Below are 8,521 nucleotides of genomic sequence, written 5' to 3' on the forward strand. Positions count from 1 at the left end.
AAGAGGAGCCGGAGAAAATTTGAGGCGGACGTGAATCTGCGATTTTCGGTGCGCTGTCTGGGAGTTCCTGTGCAGGCTTTGGTGAAGGCCGCATTTGCACCTGAGGAGCCGACGTTCTAGAGCTGCTGCACCCCTTAGCGAAAACTAATACGTTTGAAATATACCACATTCTAATTTGAGTGTATTTGAAATACAGTTCATAATTGTAAGTACACGAAAAATAGACCGAAAATATAAACTTCTTTTTTTTTACTTAGTAGTAAAATATACTTCTAAAAATCATTTTAAAATACCTTTACTTAAACTACATTTGAAGTTCTCTTCATGCATTTTGAAATATGTAAATACTAAATTAATAGGCACAAAATACCTTTCACATATATTTCTTGAAATATTTATTTAATTCATGCAAAATATACTCCAACCCTAAAAAAATGGAGCAATCAAAAATACGTTCAGAATACTCTTAAAATACCTGAAAATCGTAAATACTGTTGTGTTATACTCAAAGTACCTTTTGACTGCGATACTTTGGTAGTTTGACTTAAACTACCAAAATACTGAAAAGCTCCCCTTCTAGAAGTTCACTTCAAGCAGATATGGAGTACACTGAAGCGCCTAAATACAACTTTTGATTAGTTTGTCAACTGAATTGCGCAGCATCGCACTGATATATCAGCCCAGTTTATGTTATTGTTTCCTTTTTTCTATCAAGAACACACCTGATCAGTTCCTTGCACACCAATCACAAACGGGGTTCGGGAACTACAACCACAACATTTGCTGATGCTGGAAAGCTTCAGCAGGTGCTGTGAACAGATACGTTTGGCGTGGTTTCGTTAGCACAATGTTAGTTTACTGAACGTGTATACTCACCATTGTACGTGGTGTGAATAGTGACTTTAATATAGCGACATTAACTAGCATATAAAATAGTCAACTATACTAAAAAGGAAGGGCAAAACAACTACTGTAAAATATTTATTTTTCGCGGGCTCAATATTTCGCGATTTAGGTCAAAGTTGGAGTTTTGGAATAATTCGCAAATTCTAATTTTCGCGACGCGCTGGGATCGCAATATAGATTTTAATGTTTTTACACTTTGCCGGAATTATTCACGGGACCTATTTTTCGGAATTTTAGGCGATTCGCGAACTTTGCGAGAATTAGGTCCTCACGAAAATAAAGTCGTTTACAGTATTTTAACGTGAAGAAACTGCCTTGATTCGCTTCGTCCTGATTGTTGCTACGCAGAAAAGCAGTAACATGTATTTTATGAGCCGTTTGTGTGGATATTGTTTTAGGGACTGCGCCGAATTGTTATTAGTTGTACCAATGCCTTTTAGTGAGAGATATCGTACACGAACTTCAAAACACTGTTTCCCCTTTGACAGACTCCCGAGGAGAAGATCGAATACTTGGAAGCTTAATAAGCGCAGAGGTGGTCACCGAAAAAATGATTACCTTCAATAAGTAGGCTATATAAGGCTCTAGAGCAGTCAACGGGACTGTGAATGCGCTGTTCAGTTCGTCGTGGTGTTTGTGTTTGTGTTCGTTTCTAATGTAGCTTTGTGAGATGTATTTAGTAGTGCCTTCAAATACCACAGGGACACCATTTGCTGACAAAATCGAAAAAAAAAATGTGTAACCGGTTTTTAATGCACAAATGGCATCTTGAGTGTGAAGGTATAATATTTTTGGTATATCTAAAATATTTTTTGATTCATATTTATAATGTATTTTTAATACCTTACGCGCGTATTTCGAATGCGGCCATAATAATGCAGAATAAATACAAAATGAATATTCGTATTAAATATATTTCAACTTCGTTTGAAGTACGGCCTCTTTTTGCTAAGGGACAGTACGTCTTTGAAGCTTCGTTTCTCGTTTTTGTTGACGAAGGACACGGGGACCGACGTGGTGCCTGGTTCGATGTTGACTGCACCTGATGTCTCGGGGAGAGGTGAAGAGGTCGATTTATCAGCGCAATTTTGTTGCACCTGGCGGCGTCGCGAATGCCTTCGCCTTCGTGGGTGTTCCGGGAAAGAACCAACGACTTCTGGTGCAGCTTGTGCTTCCGGCACAGCCTGCGCATCAGTAGGCTTGTCAAATGCTGCTCGTGCTTGCGCAAACGGCACGTTGTTCTCGCAGCGATAGCGGCACACGGTGCGCTCGGCTTGCCAGAACGGGCATATGTGAGACGTTGCTTCATGCGACTTGTTGCAGTTTACGCAGTGGAGGTCAGAGGCGTCACACTGCGGAGTTGCGTGGGGCTGCGCACAGCGGAGGCAAGCCAACTTCCTCTTGCAGCCAGCCGCAACGTGACCGAAGAGCCCGCATCGGTGGCATTGCAGAGGGTTGTTAACGCACAGGTCGACTTCATGCCGGACCAAGCCAACGTAGATGTGTTGGGGAAGTGTGGCAGATCCAAACTCAGTGCGAACTGTACTTGATTTTCCAAGCCGATGAACACAACGGATGCTTACACTTGACCGTAGCGCTCCGACGATCTCAGTGTCTGAGAGAGCAATGTCAACGTTGCGCACGATGCCTACACTGGAAACTTTTCCACGGGGCTCAAACGCTCGAACTTTCATGCCGCAAAGCGTGGTCAAGCCTAGAAGCACCCGCGTTGTCTGGCCATTCCGGGTGTCAACCGCGAGAAGATTTTTTCGCCTGTTGAATCGAGCCTCAATGACGCATGAGGGCACCAGCGTCTCCAGGGTGTTAGAGACGCGGACCGAATCAATGGAGTCGATGCTCACGTCTGGGTCCAGTGGCGTGAACAGAACCACCAGACCAACTGTCGGCTCTGGGAGGGTGACGATGGTCGCGTCGCTGGAGCCAGAGTTGTGGCTGCTACAGCGTCTCTTCTTTCTGGATGTCACCTCCTGGAAGGCACCTTCAGTGTCTTCAATCAGCGAGTCGGACAGGCTTACGGCGTCATCCTGCGCGGTCGGGTCGGGTGTTTCATCCATGGCAGTTGGAGGGGCGGTCGTGGTGTCCATACCTCGCCGGTTTAAAACCGGATCGAAGGGTCAGAAGGCCTTGGAGGGGACTATAGGGACCTCCCGATGACGTTGTGAAGCTACTTGCTGATATAAAGTCGATGTAAGCAAAATATTCAATGAAAATAGAGGAGACTAGAACACACGTCCGATGCGTAGCTTTGTCTTCGTCTTCCTACATATTGGGTAATGTATTTGACGTGTGTATTTATATACTAAATCATGGGTATTTCAAATACAATTGAAATTAAATACAATTTTGTGGGCGAAAATACATCCCTGAAATTTATTGCCACTGTCCAGAGCAGGAAGAAAACTATGTTCTGCACCAAATGCAGTGTCTCTCAACCAAGCACAACCGTTTAGTGACTTTGTGATTACGGTGCTATAGTCCGATGCAACCTGAGAACAATCTTTTAGCTCCACCCAGAGGCGCATTGCGCCCATCTGAAGTGCCTCCGCCGTCGAGAAAGTAGTTCGCCAGCAACGTTGCTTTTTCTTCCTCCAGGAAACGTGTCTTAAACTACTACATTATTTATTTAATTCATTCAGGACATCTAAATAAGTTAGAATACGTTTTTGTCAACGAAATAGCTGTTTAGTAAAGAAAGAAAGTCATGTCCAATGTACCGTCTTCCCAATTCATGTTCTGTCCAAGATACTGTCTAACGTACCGTCTTCCAGCGCCTTCGATTGAGGGAAAGCCGTTGGGGAAAACGAAGTTCCTGCAAATAATAAATATTTAGTGATTTACTTAGTTGTGTGGGCTTTGCGCACGAAATGTGTGCCTTTATTTTGTTGGATGAATAAAAAACAAGAATAATTATACTTTTCGGGTTTTGAAAAATCGGCACCCTCCCAAGTCATCGACACCACCACCGCGCCCCGCTCTCTTTGTCTTCCGTCATGGATCCCACTGAGGTGACATCGGAAAGCGATTCCCCTGATTCTTCTTGGTCGAAACAGCCTGGTGCAGCCTTACCGGCGACACAAAAGCGGTTCTTAAAGAAGCGCAATCCAACGAAGCAGACGACGTCCGGCGTAGCTTGTCACCTCTCAGCAGAGCTAAGCCTCGCGCCCGCTTCGTAATTTTCGTTGGCGATAGCGTCGCTGGAGTCTCACGTTGTCGCGCAAAAACTGCTGCAAACGCAAGCCGATACCATTAAGATTTCGTGGCGTAACCTCGGGCACGTAAAACACGTTGCAAAAAAGCAGAATAATTGTCACGAGAGACTAGCGTCGCGTTGCTAAGGCCAGCAGCCATGTTGAGCTTTTTTGTTGTTTTTTTTCAAAAGGATCGCGATTGGTCCACGGAATCGTGACGTCATGAAAACGATTGGCTGGCGTTTCTCGGCGTAGGATTACATTTTCCTCTGAGAGGCGCTTCCGGTTTTTTCTTAGCTTGCAACCGACTATAGTCCAGGGCAAGAATAGTGACGAAATCGACGTTCACAGGCAGACTGGCTAAATAAGTGCCTGTGACAACTTGTGATGCTTTCCAGCCTGATTTTGTCTGGAACATTCTAAATGCGCGGGTCGTACAGATTTTCGTAACTGGTGCGAGTTGCAACAATAAAAAATTATCTAGCTACTGCTGCGCGTCTTGGTCGTCTCGGCTCTTTGTTGGTCATTACCAAAATGTTATCGACGAAAAAAGCTGCTTGAAGCTCTGTACTTTTTTACCTTTTACGTCCAAGCTGATTACATTTTTTGTGATTATATTTCTATTACGTTACTAGAGCCTCGCACACTAACTCCCGAGTGTGCGATGAAAAATTAAAATGAGAGACCCAGAAACCTGTTGCAGGTGCCCTGAAGTCGCTGACGCAAATTTTGAGGAATGTATTTGGAAAAGTATTTGGAGGGAGACCAAATACATTTCGTTGTATTTGTATCTTGTAATTAAATGCTTTTTTGGAAATGTAATTAGGTTTGTAATAAAATACATTTTTGACGAAGTATTTTGTATTTGTATTTCGATACATATTTGCATGTATTTTGCCCATCCCTATATACCAGCTTATTAGTACCTGTTCGAATATTACAGAAAAAAACGATGGCAGCCGCAAACACTCTGACAGCCCGGCTCACAGTCATGTGGGAGACTGAAGGGTGCTCGTCAGTCGCCACCATGCCTAGAAAGCTACCGGTTCCGAAGAACTGGAGCGCGCAGCGAACTTGTTGCTCCACGGTCATGGTAGACGCGATTGTCCGCCGCCTCGAAGTCCGGGCGCCGAACGAAGCTCGTCACAGAGTCAACGCACAACGGCTTTCGATAGCCGGTACTGTCGCCGAAAGTCGTCGTCGGGGAGTTGAAAGGCGTCCCCGGTGGTTTCAGTAGTGACGCCGACGGTGGCGGAAGATAAGCTCGGCCGCAGCGTACGGCACCGCCATGTTGACAAAGTTTAACTTCGCCTCGATCCGAAGCGAAGATCTCGAGCTCAAACCACGGCTCTTGCAAAGTTCGGAAACGTCACTTTGACGTCAGCGACAACTTCGACAAACGAGGTTTCTAATCACTTTTTTTTTTTTACATAAACTTTGGAGGGATTTGGAGCGTCAGCAGGTCGCCTAGGGACAATCTGCAAAGCATTAATTTTAGCTTGGCGTAGGGATGTAGAGACAAACGGGCGCTACGTCATCGGCGAAGCCGTTCAATCAGCGGGCTCATCGCTCCCCTCATGCGCTGCACGCGTGCCTCGATGAACTTTGCAACATGCTGCCTCTCTCAAAGAAATGAGCGTTCGAATGATTGACACCTCGCTCGGCGCGACGTCAGCGTTGCGAGAGTCCAATTAGCGCGTTCCGCAAACTTCGGGCACAAAGTTGTGCTTGACGAGTTTAGCGATCCTGGTGTTCCGGTCGTTGCTGTCGTTTTGGTTGCTCTCGACCACCGTGCTCTGGACGCAACTGACACGTAAATGTGCGTTGAAACTACGCTCCACTAATCAAACTAAACACACTCCGAAGCGTTTTTCAGAACACCCCGCTCGCGGTCGGTATCGCGAGGGCGCGAGGTATCCATCGGCAACCCAACGCGATTCAGCCGAGGACGCCTATATTGACAAGATGGCGACGAAGAACGCGTTCGTTCGTCTGCTGTTTATAGTCGCTTCCTGCAGCCTGCTCGCTGTAACCGCAGACAGCGAGATCCAACTGCTTTACTACCACTACGTCACCGGCGGTTCGCTCACGAAGCTGCTCAATCTCCAGTACGAGGTGAGGCTGCACTCGCATAAGGTCAGCTATTCTGAAGGCAGCGGGCAGCAGTCTGTCACCGGAACCGAGAAACCAGACGACATCAACAGTCATTGGATGGTCAAGGGAAGGACCGACGCGAGCTGTCCACGCGGTCAACGCATCAAATGCGGCAACGTAATACGACTCGAGCACCTACAGACGAGACGGAACCTACACAGTCATCACTACCCGTCACGTCCAAGCAAGAGATCAGCGCCTTCGGAGAAAATGGCAAAGGCAACTCCGGCGACCTGTGGACTGTCGTCTGCAAGACGTCGTACTGGGAGCGTGGTGTTGAAGTTAGGCTTAAGCACTCCGGCACTGAGGCTTGGCTCAGCGTGTCTCGACAGTCGTATGGGTCTCGGGCGAGCAACTTGAGGTCTGTGGCGACTTGGCACCGAGAGACGACGCGTGCACTTGGAAGACGGCCGAAGGCGTCTTCGTTAAACCTACTCGCCTGCCTGTGGCAAATCGGCACACAGAACTATGACGTCGTCCGTTTTCTTGTACCGGGTTGTCCAGACCTGCGTTGTTGGCACCTCCTAGCTATGTGATAACTTTGCTGTTATTATTGTGCTATGGAATTTGAATATGTTCTAATAAAAAAAGGTGTCATTTCCAAATATATTGCCGTACCCATGTTGGTTGGTGCAGCCCCCTTAACAGTTCTTACAGGCCACCAAGGGCGCTGTGTAAGAAAAATGGCGAACTTCATTTTGATTAGCATAAGATTGATTTGTTGATTGATTTATTGGATTTTATTAGCACAAACGTGTCTAAGGCTATAGAGCGCCAAAATCTGCAACTAGTTCAAGAAACGTTTTTTTAGAGAAGGGGGCTCTATTGGCCAGTAATAGAATAAAAGGCTGAACATGAATCTGTATATGAATAATGTAGATGAAAAAAAAAAAATAAAAGACGCTTACAATTCCCTGTATTGCTGAATTACAGCACAGCTCTTGAAGAGGACGAGGGGAGAGTACAGAAAAGAGGGTATGCCCCTCCTCCTCCTTTGTACCCGTTTCCTCCTCCCTTCCTCCTCTTCACCCTCTTCTCTCCTCTCCCACTCATTCTCCTCCCGTCCTCCTCCCTCCTCATCTATTTCCCTCCTTTCCCCTTGTGACGTTACTCGCGACCCTCGTGACGTCACTCGTGACTCTCGTGACGGTCATGACCTTCGTCGTGACCTTCACGAGTCACCTTCGTGTCGTCACGTGGGACGTCATTATGGCAGACGTCCCATAATGCAACGCGCGGATACTCCAACCGCGTCGTCGACGGTGACGCCGCTAAAGCCGGAAACGAGCGCCTAAGAGCTGCGCTCTAAAAGTTAAAAGTTGCAATGGTAGTTTAGAGTCGGCGAAAAATTCCAATGATTTTTAGAAATTTAAAAACATACGTATGATCTATGAGAGGTTTACCTCCAAGCAGAACAGCAAAGTGAAGAGGCATGTGTGCTGTCTAAAATTGCATAAAAAAAAGAAAAAAATATTCTTGCACCGTTTGTCACATATACGACACGCCTAAACTTCAGTTGGTTGTACAGCGCACTGGCGTTGACCCGACGCTACCAAATTTCACGAGCGGCTTCATAGCCGAGTTGTACAACTTATTAAAATAGCTAGTGTAAGTGTGATTGGCTGTAAAAAAAAAAAAAATGTTATCGGGGTTTTTTTGGCCCTACTGCAAAACCTCCGTGTCTTTATTTTTTTTTTTCTGCAGACTTTGATACGTATATTTTAGCTGTTTAATATGTTGTATAGCCCCGTCATCAACCCTCTCGCGAAAGTTGGGGCGGTCAGTTCGACGTCACTGCCAGGGTGGCCAGATCCGGCCGAGCGAACAAGCAGATAGTCGCCCCCAACCGAGCCCCAAAAAAGCGGCGTGACCTTCGCGAAGAAGCTCAAAACAAGCGGAAGTTCAATAATCAATCAATCAATCAATCAATCAATCAATCAATCTTTATTATACAGTGCCCAGGAACAACCCTGAGGTCTTGGTGCTGGTACACTGGTGGATAAAAAAAAACAAAAAACAAAAAAACACACTATACACATCTCCGCAGAAAATAAGATACATTTTTAGCATAATACTAGGCAGTGCACGAGTAATTAGTACAATGAAATAAAAACGAGGCAGTAACAGTAGAGACGGAACACAAGACCGAAGGACAACAACTGCACCACCAGAAAACACGACATGGAGATGACGACATTCAGACATAACAAAGCAATTCAGCAATGCTCATCCTGCACGGGCAAGTTTTTAAT

At 45.9% G+C, this 8,521-nt stretch overlaps 1 pseudogene; it reads left to right on the plus strand.

The window, feature by feature from the left end:
- Positions 1–6,080: 6,080 nt before the first annotated feature.
- Positions 6,081–6,741, plus strand: LOC121835421 (annotated as a pseudogene).
- Positions 6,742–8,521: the final 1,780 nt, after the last annotated feature.

This window comes from Ixodes scapularis, unplaced genomic scaffold (assembly GCF_016920785.2).
Source record: "Ixodes scapularis isolate PalLabHiFi unplaced genomic scaffold, ASM1692078v2 PGA_scaffold13__105_contigs__length_92229423, whole genome shotgun sequence".
Classification (NCBI taxonomy): domain Eukaryota; kingdom Metazoa; phylum Arthropoda; class Arachnida; order Ixodida; family Ixodidae; genus Ixodes; species Ixodes scapularis.